We start from the raw sequence: 13,750 nt of genomic DNA, 5'->3' as shown, positions 1-13,750 counted from the left end.
TAAGTATGACACCACATAGTTCAGACAACATATAAGCACCCCAGATGACAGCCTGAACCATTACTTTGAATTCTTCTGAATGAAGTAATTATTGGCAACCGCCGATGAAAACATAAGTTTCTGAATTTTAACTTAATTTAAAGTGGAAACAGGTGTGCTACAGACTTCATGATATTACTGTGTGCCTCTGCTTGCCCACGTTCATCGAGTTACTTAACATTCTCCTCCACCCCAGGACCTATTTGAGGACCACCATTAATTTGGCTGCATCCTCAAATCCCAATGGCTGCATTGAAATCCCAAGGACATTCGACACCATTCAGGACAAAGGAGTCCACCTGATCAGCATTCCATCTACAATCTTAAGTATATGTATACTTCCTCCATTGACAGAGTGTCTTGGTGTACACTGGCTGAAGGCAAGTACTGCAGCAACTCAAAGATTCTTTAGCAATCTCTTTCAAATCCATGACCTCCACAATCTAAAAAGACAGGGGCAGCAAGAGCGTAGGATCATTACCTCAAAGTCTCATACATTTTGAGTTGGAGATATATTTCTGTTCCTTTACTGTTACCAAGGTTAATTCCTGCTAGATTTACCTAACAATATTGTGGAAGCACCTTCGCCACACAGACTGCTAAGGTTCAATGTTGTTACAAGCACACGTACACATCTTAAAGGGAATGTGACTTGTTCCCCTGCAGTTAAGAGCGTTTCTGCATACATAATAATATAGTGACTCTGAACAAAATAATATCAACATAGGAACACAGAGAGAGCTAACAACATGAACATTGTTGTGACTTGGGAGACTGCCAACGTGCTGGATCGATCACAGAAGTTGACAAAAGAATAACACACAATTCTCTCCACATTTCACAATAAAGAAACAGAAATCAGATTTATAATAAAGGGTTCTTTTTGTTCTGATAGTCAAGGTCTGGTGGTGGCAAGGGAAGAGCCGTGAGACTGATCCTGTCAAGACTGCAATGGAATATCTGCCACTTGTGTGCAGTTTTGGTCTCCTTCTCTGAGAAAGGATGTTCTTACTCAAGAGGGAGCGCACAGAACATTTACCAGATTGATTCCTGGGATGCCAGGACTGACGTATGAGGAGAGATTGAGTTGGTTAGGATTGTATTCACTGGAGTTTAGAAGAATGAGGGAATATCTCATACCATACCTTGACAAAATTCTAACAGGACTACACAAGGTAGGTTGCAAAAGCATGTTCCTGATGGCATAGGTGTCCAGAACCAGGAATCACAATCTGAGGATACAGAATAGGCTGTTTAGGAGAGAGATGAAGAGACATTTCTTCACAGAGAGTGGCCAGCCTATGGAATTTGTTATCACAGAAAGTACTTGAGGCCAAAACATTGCATGTTTCCGAGAAGCAGTTAGATACAGCACTTGAAGGGCACGGATCAAAGGATATGGCAGGGAAGGCAAGATAAGGCTATTGAATTGGATGATCAGCAATGATCATAATGACTGGTGGTGCAGGTTCAAAGGGCCAAATGGCCTCTTCCTGCTTCTATTTTCTATGTTTGCCTGGTGGATGCAACTTCAGCAAAATGCAAGAAGCTGAAAAGTAGAAAACATTCCACTTACTTGATGTACCATTCACCAACTCAAATAGCCACCCCTTCACCAGCGATGTATTTGTGGTTATAGTGTGTACTATTTCCAAGGTGCGCTGTGGCATTTTCAAGGCATCTTTGGAAGCAGATCCCAAACTTCCCACCACCGCCGCTTAGAAGGGAATACCATCACCACCGTCTTACTCTCCAAAGTTGCACACATCCTGACTTGTTCCTTCATTATCACTGGGTCAAGATCCTGGAACTCTCAGCATTGTAGGACTACTTTCAGCAGTTCAAGATGGCAGCCCGTCACCACCTGCTGAAACATAATGAGGGATCGCCATAAATGTTGGTCTTGCCAGAGACATCCATATTTGAAGAATGAATTAAAAAAAAGGATGACAAATTATACCTTGATAGGTAGAAACTACTGCAGCTTCAGAATTGCCAATACAATTATTGCTGTTTGAATACTGCTTGCTGTCCTCCATAAATGTATTTCAAAAGTAAAATGTTGTAAATTGAACTGGAAAATAAATACCGTCAATAAAAATTACTGACCATATTTGTAACATGGAGCTTTTACCTGTATTAGTTTTGGATTTAATTGAGAAACTGCATTGTGCAGTGAATTGGGCATTGTTGTTTATCAAGGAGCAAATTCAAAGGCAGCACAGATAGATGGAAGGAAAGTCGTTGTGTATCTTGGCTGGGTGGCTCCCATCTGAAATAAAAATTGGTGGTCTCAATCAGTGTATGGGTATTAGCCCATAGTATAAAACTGTCCCTAATTGAACGTTCAGCAATAATCTCATTCACATTTAAACTCCGATTTTAACTCTGGCTGAGTGCATAGCAAAGTGACCTTAAAACTCGTCTGCTGCCCTTCTTGGAGCAGTCTCCTTACCTGCTGTCTTCTCGCAGGCTCACCTGCTGGACTTCCTGCTTCATAAGTTTGCTGATGCTCTTCTTCCTCTGACTGTTCACCCATCCAATCAGGTGAAGCAAAATGGCAGCCCTGATAAACAGTGGGTGATTAATGAGGGTAGATAAGGGGAAACACATCAGGCCGGAGGGAAAGATTTAGTTTCACTATTCACAATAGCACATGCCAATGATCTAGATAGTGGCACGTCAATGCTCCTTTAAACTCATCTTCCAATCATGTTAATTAGCTTGTGAAGTTAATGTGGCCATATTTTTATTCAATGGATTTGCCTTTGGGCAGGACTTGTGATACCCCTCACCCTCTCTCCCCCCACCCCCCGCAATTAAAATCACTTTGATGTTCAAATACGTAATTGGACTGGAATTTGAACCTTTTCGTGAAGCTCTATTGTTGCTGCTAATGTGCGCATTCTTGTTTATAAAGTTTATAAAGGTTTATTTATTTATTAGTCACAAGTAAGGTTTACATTAGCATTGCAATAAAGTTACTGTGAAATTCCCCTAGCCGCCACAGTCCAGTGCCTGTTCGGATCAATGCAGCTAACCAGCACATGAGGGAGGAAACCGGAGTACCTGAAGGAAATCCATGCAGGCACGGGGAGGACAACAGATTCTGCACACACAGTGACCCAAGCTGGGAATCGAACCCAGGTCTCTGACACTCTGAAGCAGAAGCACCAACCACTGTGCTACCGTGCTGCCCCAAGTCAGCTCCAAAGATTAAAATTACAAGTTGTCGGATTGGTGGTGGCAACAGTACAGTAAGTTAACTTTCCTGATTCTAACTGTTCACTTGTTCTCACTAGGTGGGTCAAAATTGGCGTCTCCATGTTTATACAGGGATTGTTGGTGTGGCACATGAATGGAAATAACATACTTCACAGTGGACAGTAGCTGAGGGCTAAGGCCTGTTGTGGGGCAAGCTGAAGAGATGCTTACTTTACAACTTGCTGCACTATACTTCTGCTGTGAGTGTTGATTTCTTGTGACTCCTCACTTGGTGTGAACAGAATCTAAACAGGAAAATAATCCAAATAATTTAAATGCACTTAAAAATATAATTATCTTGTTTCTCACTCCAGGTATATCAAATTATAATATGTCATATGTTTTGCAGAAAGGAAGATTCAAATAGCCATATAAATGAAGTTTAGTCTTTAACTTAGGTTTGCATTTAGATGATTTTATTGTTTAAATTCTGTACTCACAAAGTGAGGAGCTGAAGAATAGTGCTGTTTTAGGAAACTAAATACTTCTAGCAGAAACTCCCCTCAGGTGTTGCTCCTCTCTCCTTTATACCGGCCATCATTACCACTCCAACCAATATGATCTCACATACATGCAAACCACCCTATCCCCAATGTGCATTTCCTCTCCAAAGTCATTGAACAAATTCTTGCTTCCCAAATCCATATGCATTTTTCCTGGAACCCTACACTTGAATCCTTTGAAGCAGAGGTTTCTCCCTCTGCCAATGCACCCAAACAGTTCCCATCAAAGTGACAAATGATATGTGACTGTGACAAAACTGAACAATCCGTCATGAGCTTCTACAGCTGCTCATATGGTTGACCACAGCCAACCAACTCCATTGTCATTCAGCTCGGTGGGTCTGCTCCAACCTGGTTGCAGTCTTATCTATTAGAAAATGGCTTCTTTTCCCACTCCAACACTGTCATCACTGGTGTTCCCCAAGGATCCATCCTTGATGCCCTATGATTTTGTATCTACATCCTGCCCCTTTGCTGACATTGTCTGAATGCATAGCATTTGTTTTCACATGTACACTGATGACAGCTCTACAGTCTGAGATTGAGATTGCAACCTTGGTGTTACATTTGTGATTGCAAGATGAGCTGCTGATCTGCTGATCTAATACTTGCACCATTACTAAGACCTTCTATTGCCAGTTCTGTGTGACCACTCAACTTCACTAGACTTGATTATTCTAATACATTTCACCTTGTCCTCCCACATTCTACTGAAGAATTTGCAATCATCTTTGGCTATCAGTGAATGATCCTGCTGTCTTCCTAGGTTCCCCAGAATCACAGGCGTCACATATCAACTAATTCTATTCGCTTCATGTGAAATTAGAAAATAGCTGAAGGCATCGCATGCAGAAAAGGCTCAGAGTCTTGATAAGACTTGTGCTCCATAACAAGCTGTGCCCTTAGCCAAGTTGTTTCTGTGTATCTCATAACACCGGCAACTACCTAACAACCACATTCCTACCTCTTCCCCACCACCCACCCCAACTGCCGCAACACACACAATGTAGTAATTGGCATTGTTTCTCTTTCTCTGACCCTTGCTCCAGTTGTCTGTCCCCAACCTGCCCCCTACATTATGGGGGCAATTTTACCATTGCGTTGCACCTGTTTTTGGGCATGAAAACTTGGTAAAATCGGGCATGAGGTGAGCACACCCACCTCCACACTGGTTTACACTTTACCATGGCCGGAAAATAGCAACGATCGGGAACCCGCCCAAAATGGGAGCAACATCCATTTAAATGTATTTCAATCCACTTAACGGGCTGCACTTTACTGCCACTTTCTCCTTTACCACCACATTTTCCAATCTGGAATCGGCTTGGAACAGACATGCTCCAAAAAAGTCTGATTCGGGCACACCATCAGTGAGGGTTAGTGAGGAGAAAGGTGCCAAGCATCAGGCAGCTCTGTGCTGCTTATGGGGGCCTGTATGATGGCCATTTTGTTTTTTGGGTTGGAGGGGCTCTGCTGTTGTGTGGGCAGGGTGGGGGTCTGCTTCTTAGAAGGGTGTCTGAAGTCAGATTTGCAGCACAGACCTGTGTCTAGCACTGATTTCAGGTATTGTGGATGATGCTGGGTCCTAGTGCACTCAGTACTGTTCCAGCTGAAGGATGTGCACCAAGCTCTTGCAAATTGCACTGCTGCAGCCTCTGAACCTTTCAAGGGTCTGTGTTGCTGGAGGGCATGTGGATGGGATATGGAGGGTCTGTGTTGCTGGAGGGCATGTGGGTGGGGAATGGAGGGTCTGTGTTTCTGGAGGGCATGTGGGTGGGGAATGGAGGGTCTGTGTTACTGGAGGGCATGTAGGTGGGGAATGGAGGGTCTGTGTTTCTGGAGGGCATGTGGGTGGGGAATGGAGGGTCTGTGTTTCTGGAGGGTATGTGGGTGGGGAATGGAGGGTCTGTGTTACTGGAGGGTATGTGGGTGGGGACTGGAGGGACTGTGATTCTGGAGGGCATGTGGGTGGGGAATGGAGGGTCTGTGTTACTGGGGGGGGGGGGCATGTGGGTGGGGAATGGAGGGTCTGTGTTTCTGGAGGGCATGTGGGTGGGGAATGGAGGGTCTGTGTTACTGGGGGGGGGGCATGTGGGTGGGGAATGGACGGCCTGTGTTGCTGGAGGGCATGTAGGTGGGGAATGGTGGGGTCTGTGTTGCTGGGGTCATATCAGTGGGGGAATGGGTAGTGTGGGCAGTGTGTGTAGCTAGAAGCAAGCAGTGTTCTTTAACCTCCCCATGTGTTTCTTTCTTTCCCCAACCATCCACCCCCTTCAACATTGACAAATTGGCTTTTGCGATGCAACTGATTGATCTTGCTGTTCTTTTAGTTGCTATTGGAGCTGGGGAGGATGAGCAGGAGGGAGAATTGGTGGCAGAGGAGGCCCAGGCCGAGGAGTAGAGAGAGAGACAGTTGGTGGAAGCAGGAGGTGGTCGCTGTTCGCCGGGCAGGGGGGGGGGGGGGGGGGGGGGGGTGCGGGTGTGTGTGTGTGTGTGTGTGTGTGTGTGTGTGTGTGTGTGTGTGTGTGTGTGCGCGCGCGTGCGCACGCATGTGCAGGAGGAGGAGGGGACAGAGACCCCGGCAGTTCCGCACACAGATGTAATTTGAACAGATGTTGGACACCATGTGCCGCTGACAGCTCTGGCTCCAAAAGGAGACGGTGCAACACCTGTCCATTTGTTGCAGGATCTGGTACCAGGGGGTGTCGTGGGGAGGATGGGGTGGTGGGGGGGGGGGGGGGGAGGCATCCACTCTCAGTGGCTGTCAAATTGATGGCCACTCTGAACTTTAATGCAACTGGCTCTTTCCATACCCCCAGGGGAGATGTATGTGGCATTTCCCAGTCAGCTGTGAGTATCTGTGTCAAGCAGGTCACAGAAGCCCTGAACGCCTGTGATGGGCAGAACATTGAAAATCACCTGGACCAGGCCCAGCAGAAGCCCGAGCTGCAGAGTTCACGGCCATTACGGCCATGCCTAATGTGCAGGGGGCCATCGACTGCATTCATGTCACCCTCAAGACTCCTCCTACAGAATCCACAAAGATTAATCAACAGAAAGGGGTTCCACTCCCTGAATGTCCAACTGGTTTGTGACCACAAGAGGAACATTATACATGTCTGCGCAAAACACCTTGGCAGCACGCACAACACATTCACTCTGAGGAGTTCTGACATCCCAGAGGCCATTGAGAAGGAGCCCAGGCTGCAGGGGTGGCTTGTGGATGATATGGGTTACCCACTGCGGACATGGCTGACGGTGCCTGTGCAGAGGCCTGTGTCTGAGACAGAGTCGTGCTATAATGAGGCCCATGTAGCCACCTATGTGATAGTGGAGAGGTGCACAGGGCTCCTTAAAATACGATTCCAGCGCCTGCACCACTCTGGCGGGGCCCTCTGATCTCTTCCCACATTGTCATGAGTTGTGCCCTGCATAGCCTGGCAACACAGAGGTGACCTTTCGGAGAAGAAGGAGGATGTGGAGGCTGATCAGCCAGTTGTCGCTGGGAGGAGGTCAGTCAGCAGGAGGAGGAGGAGGAGGAGGAAGAGGAGCACACTGAGCAACACCACCCAGGTGCTGGAGGGCTGGCCGTGAGAATGAGGCAAGCGAGGGCGGCCAGGATGGCCCTGATCACCAGGGTGGTTCACTAACTAAAGGCCTACGTCTGTGCATGCGGATTCCATTCACCCTCCCCACTATCCCCCCCACCCCCAAACTCCTTCTGTCTCTTGCAACATCATCACATGCCAGATGCCAGAAGACCCTGGGGCATCTGGATCTGTTCCTACAACATGGGACACAAGGTTAAGTACAGGGGAGGAAGGAGAATCCTGGATGCAAAAAACTTGATTCACATTTCTCCACTGAACATAGAACAAAGTCCAAAGAAAAGTTCATCACAGGAACAGGCCCTTTGGCCCTCTAAGCCTGCAGTGGTCACGTTCACATTTGACTTGTACCCTACCTATCCAGGGACCATATGCCTCTATTCCCATCCCATTCACGTAACTGTAAAGATGTTCCTTAAAGGTCACTCTTGTATCTGCCTCCACAATCTCCCCTGGCAGCGAGCTCCAGGCACCCATCACCTTCTCTGCGTAAATAAATATGCTTCGTACATCTCCTTTAAACCTTGCCCCTCACACCCAAAACCCATACCCCCTAGAAATTGAGCGGAGAATTGACATGTGCTCACTTCTTGACTCCAGCCCGTTGCTGACAGATTATATCACCCCTTCCCTGGACAGCTCCAGTGCCCGCTCTTCAAAAGGGGCAAGGACCCAGAAGTCTGGCCCACCACTCATGTCTTCGCCCTCTCTCAGTCTTCTCCTGTGGGGCAGAAGGAGCCACGCAAGAAATGATGACGTGACTCCTGCAGAGTATCGGGGGTGACCCTCAGTGGTCAAGCACAGTGCTACATCTGGGGGCAAGGAGGAAGGAGGTGCTTGGGTGTCAGGGGCTGGAAGGTGCTGGGGGTGGGGTTAAGTTCACCCTTGCTGTCTGGATGAGGTCATTGACCTTCTTGTGGCTCTGCTTCCCTGTTCTGGGGACAATGCCATGCACTGACTGAAACAACAACTACGTCAGCCCCTTTGGGGCTCAAGGATGTCCCACCTAGCCTCCCAAGGTTGTGTTCAATGAATCTGGGAGCTGGTTTTCCTGCACTGCCTTGAGTTTTTAATGGAGCTGCCCCTCATTAGGGCAGATCAGCTGCAGGCAATTTGGCAGAACATTCCAGCAAGTTCCATGCAGTTTGCTTGTTAGCATTGAGGGGAATGCAAATGAGCACTTGCAGGTGTGCTAATTGGGGGGTGGGCGGGCGGCGGTGGTGGTGTGTGTGTGTGGTGGGGTGGTCAGTGCCTCTATGACGATTGGGGATAGGGAGAGAGAGGGAGGTGTTGCACAGCCATCGGAGTCGGGGGAGACGGGAGCCTGGTGCAGGAGCATCCAGGGTTGGGGGGGAATCATTCTGTCTAAGATAGGTGGGGGAAGAGGAGGAGATCACTCTGCCTGTGATTGGTGGCAGGGAAGGGGGGGCCCCCTGCCACTGTCTGAGATCGGTGGTGGGGGGGAGGGGTGAGCTGGTCACCATCAGTCTGGGTGGCAAGGGGATAAGGGGGTCAGTAATATTGGGGCGGCAATGTCTGTGGCGGCCAGTGGAAGGCATTATCTGGCCTGCGAGGGATGTGGCAGGGGAGTATAATTCTATCATTTTCCTTTGCGCATTTGCAGTTAGTGCCCCCGTTTGGAGTTGCACGGTTTCGGATGCGTTAAGCCCTGCCCATAAGCTTCTGGAGCGAGATTTGGAATTGCTGATATTTTTGCAGGCAGAGTGTGTATGGGGGTGGCTCAAAATGGGCCCAGAAAACGGATCTGAAACACTCCCAGTTTCAAGTCCACTAGCACTTAGAAAGGAAATGTTAATCTGGTCCCCATGTCTCTAAGTTAGCTCTCTCCTCACAAACCCTCTCACTCCCACCCCCCAGCATTGACTCGCGAATGGTGTGTTGTTTTATGAAGTTCAATCTGAGGAGTATGTTGTTTGTCCCTTTTTAAAATTTTCACGGCTGAAGGAAAATTGGAAAAAATACAAAGTGTCAATTTCAATGGAGATTTATCACGTGTGGAAATATATTTGTACATTTGTATACTGACTCTGAATTGATGTGAAGTGACGTTTTATTGGCATGATCCCATCATAGAAACAGTAAATAGACATGACATCAATCAAGCACTTTGTTTTTGTTCCATTATAATTCCTTGGGATTGCATTCACCTTATGCACCCACCAGGTATTTTGGAATACGGGGTTGCATAACTTGGTGGCCGTAACACATTTCTCTCCACAATTATAAGCGTGAAATGATGGCCCCCGAAATGGCAGAACAACTAAGTGACAGTTCCAAAATGCAATCAGGAGTAGAGGTCTAGTTCAGAGTCACATAATTTGGAAAATATGCAACATAGCATATATCAACAAACTCCATTTTAACACTGATGGCCCCTGCTTTTTCAGCCGGATATCAGGAGAAATGCCTGTGCAGACCCTTGGACGTGCAATGCATTCCTGCTTCTGGATCCTGGAAGGAGCCAGTGGACCAATAGTTCTTTGATAATCATAAGGTAATGTGCTTGAAATACCAAGGTACTTTGCAGCTGTCTAATTTATAGATTGCCAGATAAAACAAGAAAAATATTTGTTTGCATAGTTTCAGCTTTGTACTGTGGAATAAAAAGAACACCCCATCCTTGAGCTTTCTATAATATTCAGGAACCATTTCATCACCAGCAATGGTATACCCCCTTCTAGGTAAAGACGTTGCTTCTCAAGGATTGAAGCCTGCATGTTACCTTTGCCGAAAAGGTCTACTGCACCAAAGTGGGCACTATCCGCTTGCTCCTTTGGGCTTAGCATTGCACAACAAAATATTCTGATTAATAGTGAGCTTAGGAATTCACCCATCATGAGTGGCACATTTTACATAAGGTAAAACTTACACAACATTCCTGACATAATTTCTTTGAGTTATTGCTTCACCTGCCAAATGCATGCCTTGAAGGGAAAACATGAATTAGTCCACAAAGATCCCACAGCTCTGTGCTTTTCGGAAGATTCTTGCTTTATTCTTTTAAGGGTGGGTATTGTTCAACCCTAGTTGCTTTTGAGAAGGTGGTGGTGAGTTGCCTTCTTGAACCATTGCAGTCCAAGTGGTGTAGGTATACCCACAGTTTTGTTTGTTCCAGGATTTTGACTCAGGCAACAGTGAAGGAATGGTGATGTCATTCCAAGACAGGATGTTGTTTAGCTTGGAAAGGATCTTGCAGGTGGTGCTATTCCCATGCATCTGCTGCCCTTGTCCTACTAGGTAGTAGAGGCTGCAGATTTGGAAGGTGCTGTCGAAGGAACCTTGTTGAGTTGCTGCAGTATATCTTGTGGATGGTACACACTGCTGCCACTGTGCATCGGTGGTGCAGGGAAAGGATGTTGGAGATAGTGGATTGGGTGCTAATCAAGCAGCTGCTTTGTCCTGGATGGTGTCAAGCTTCTTGACCATAATGGGCAACCTAGACTAGTGAGTGGGCTGTGTAAGTGGCCCTCCTTCATCTCAGTGTGCCGCAAGATTGATTCCATGAGTAAGATTGAATACATTTAATATACACCCAATATTTCATGGGAAATGTTTAATCATTCATATATTAATAGAACTGTCATCAACTTCAATTGGTGAAAACAAAATAAACATCTATTTTTTGATTGTCACAGAGGGAGTGCATGGCTCTCACAATCAACGTTGTGAGGAATCAGAAAACACCTCACTTCATGTGTCCTTTCTTTATGTGTGTGTATCGCTTCAGGCATGCCAATAGGAAAAAACAATGTGGACAGAAACAAGCAGAATCTGGCAAACCTGCACGTGTGCAACAATCAACAAAATGTCTAGTGGGCTGCACTCAGAACTTAGGTGAGCCACGTGTGGCCCCTGGGCTGCAGATTACTCACTGTTGTTCTTGAGTGTTGATGGAACTGCACAGAACCAGGTAAGCGGAGAGTATTCCATCATAATCCTAAAGTGTACTTTGTAGATGATGGACAGGAAGTGAATTACTTGCCTTAGTATTTCCAGCATCTGGTCTTGTTGCCATATTATTTATATGGCTGGTCCAGTTCAATTTCTGGTGAATGGTAACTGCCAGGATATTGATAGTGAAGGCCTCAGTAAGTAAATGGAGATGGTAAGATTCTCTCTTGTTGAAGATGATCATTGCTTGGCGTCACTATGCAGAATTTGCAACTTGCCAACAAATGAATAAATGAATGCCTCACATTTGCTTACCTCATCAGGAGAAATTGATTCCTGTAATAGGAGGAAAGAGACTGATATTAGCACAACCGAGTGATTTAAATAAATATCTGTAAGTATCCTGGATAAATATGGCAAGCTATAGGACAATAGCCACGTATATCATTCAGAGGCTATTTATTATTTCCATTCAGTTCATGGTCTCCAGGACCTTGGTACAAAACCTGGCAGCTTAACGGAATGCAGATGCTCATCCAGTACGGTTATATTTCAGGGAGACCCAAGTAAAACTCCTCATCTAATGCTAAGGAAAGTCACAATTCAGTTAACTGTCTGACAACTCAAAGTAGAAGGCAGTGCAAGAAGTCTAGGGGAAATTCCCAAGAACCCACGGTGCTCAGGCTAGCATATTAGCATGGATAGAAGATTGGTTAACTAAAGAAGACAAGAGAGTTGGGACAAGAGAGACATTTTCAGGATGGCAACCTGTAGCCAATGGAGTGCCCCAAGGATCGATGTTGGGATCACAACTATTTACAGTATGTTTTAATAACTTGGACAAGGGAAGTGAATGTACTATTGCCAAGTTCGTGGATTACACAAAAATAGGTGGGAACACAAGTGGTGAGGATGACACAAGGGGCAGGATTTTCCAGCTGCGCTCACCCCAAAATTGGAAAATCTCGCCGAGGTCAGTGGATCTTTACATGTTCCGCACCTCACACGCTATGATCCCTGTGGCAGACAGGATGGCAAAATTCCCCCCAAGGAGTCCACAAAGGGATATAGAGTGGACAAAAGCTTGACAGTTGGCATATAATGTAAGAAAATGTGAAGTTCTGCACTTTGTTGGAAGAATAATGAAGTTGAATATTAGTTAAATGGAGGAAGATTGCAGAAGGCTGCAGCATTGAGGAATTTGGGGTTCTTGTGCAAAAGTCACAAAAAGCTAGCATTCAAGTTCAACGAGTAATAGGGGAATGTTGGCTTTTATTTCAAAGGGAATGGAGTATAAAAATAGGGAAGTATTGCTAAAACAATACAAGGCACTATTTAGACCACACCTAGAATGCTGTGAATAATTTTGATCCCCTTATCCAGGAAAAGATATTCTAGCATGGGAGGCAATCCAGAGAGGGTTCACTAGGTTGACCATGGGAATGTAGGGAATTTCTTATGAGGCGAGGTTGAGTAGGCTGGTCTGTACTCATTGGAGATTAAAAGAATGAAAGGCAACCTTATTGAGACATACAGGATTCTCAGGGAGTTTGACAGCATAGATGCTGAGAGGTTGTTTCCTCTTGTGGAAGAGTTTAGGGCCAGAGGACATAATCACAGAGTAAGGAGTCACGCATATAAGAAAGAGCTGAAAAAGAGTTTCTTCTCTCAGAGTAGTGAATCTGTGGAATTTTTCACTGCAGAGGTTTGTAGAGGTTAGATTGTGTCTATCTCAGCATTGAACATACTTAACGTTTTTAATCAGTAAGGGAATCAAAGGTTCTGGGGATAAGGCAGGAAAATGGAGTTGGGGATTATCATATCAGATCAGTCATGAATTAATTGAATGGTGCAGCAGACTCTATGGGCTGAATGGCCTACTTTTGCTCCAATGTCTTATGGTGTTATAACAGAAAATGTGGCAAATTTACGAAGACACTCAGTGCCTTTAACATGAACTGTCCTTGCCTCTTCTAATGCTCTTGCCATGTCATAAAGTATTTAATCATTCATCCTGTCCCCTTACTCACAGATGTCTACTGGGTATTTCACAACCTGGTCAATTGATGGTACTGCACTGATTGGCATCCATTCATTTTAACTGTATTCTGCATTGCAGCACACACAGAAGAGTCCACTCAGCAGCAAAGTGGAAACAATCTGCTGGCTACCACCTCCCCTCCTCGATTCAACTCAACTCCTTCTTGCGACAGTCCCCTTGCTTCACTGACAATCTCATTCAGGGATAATTCCATTTCTGGTTTGCGTTGATTGGCACCACATCCACAATCATCCGCCCCTACCACCACATCAGTAGCAGCAGTGTGTACAATCTACAAGATGCACTGCAGAAATTTGCCAAAGGTCCTTAGACAGCACCTTCCAAACCCAGACCACTTCCATCTACAAGAACAAGGGCAACAG

The 13,750-nt window shown here is 45.9% G+C and overlaps 1 long non-coding RNA gene across 1 annotated transcript; it reads left to right on the top strand.

Moving 5' to 3' along the window:
* Positions 1-8,927: 8,927 nt before the first annotated feature.
* LOC145344994 (uncharacterized) lies at positions 8,928-13,526 on the top strand. The gene is made up of 3 exons (XR_013887016.1): positions 8,928-9,929; positions 11,163-11,345; positions 13,446-13,526. It is a non-coding gene; the product is annotated as an uncharacterized LOC145344994 (long non-coding RNA).
* The last annotated feature ends 224 nt before the right edge of the window (positions 13,527-13,750 follow it).

Source organism: Carcharhinus amblyrhynchos, chromosome 7 (genome assembly GCF_965287045.1).
Source record: "Carcharhinus amblyrhynchos chromosome 7, sCarAmb.v2.hapA, whole genome shotgun sequence".
Lineage (NCBI taxonomy): Eukaryota > Metazoa > Chordata > Chondrichthyes > Carcharhiniformes > Carcharhinidae > Carcharhinus > Carcharhinus amblyrhynchos.
Note: the sequence above shows the minus strand (reverse complement) of the source record. Positions and strands in the feature narration are given on the sequence as shown.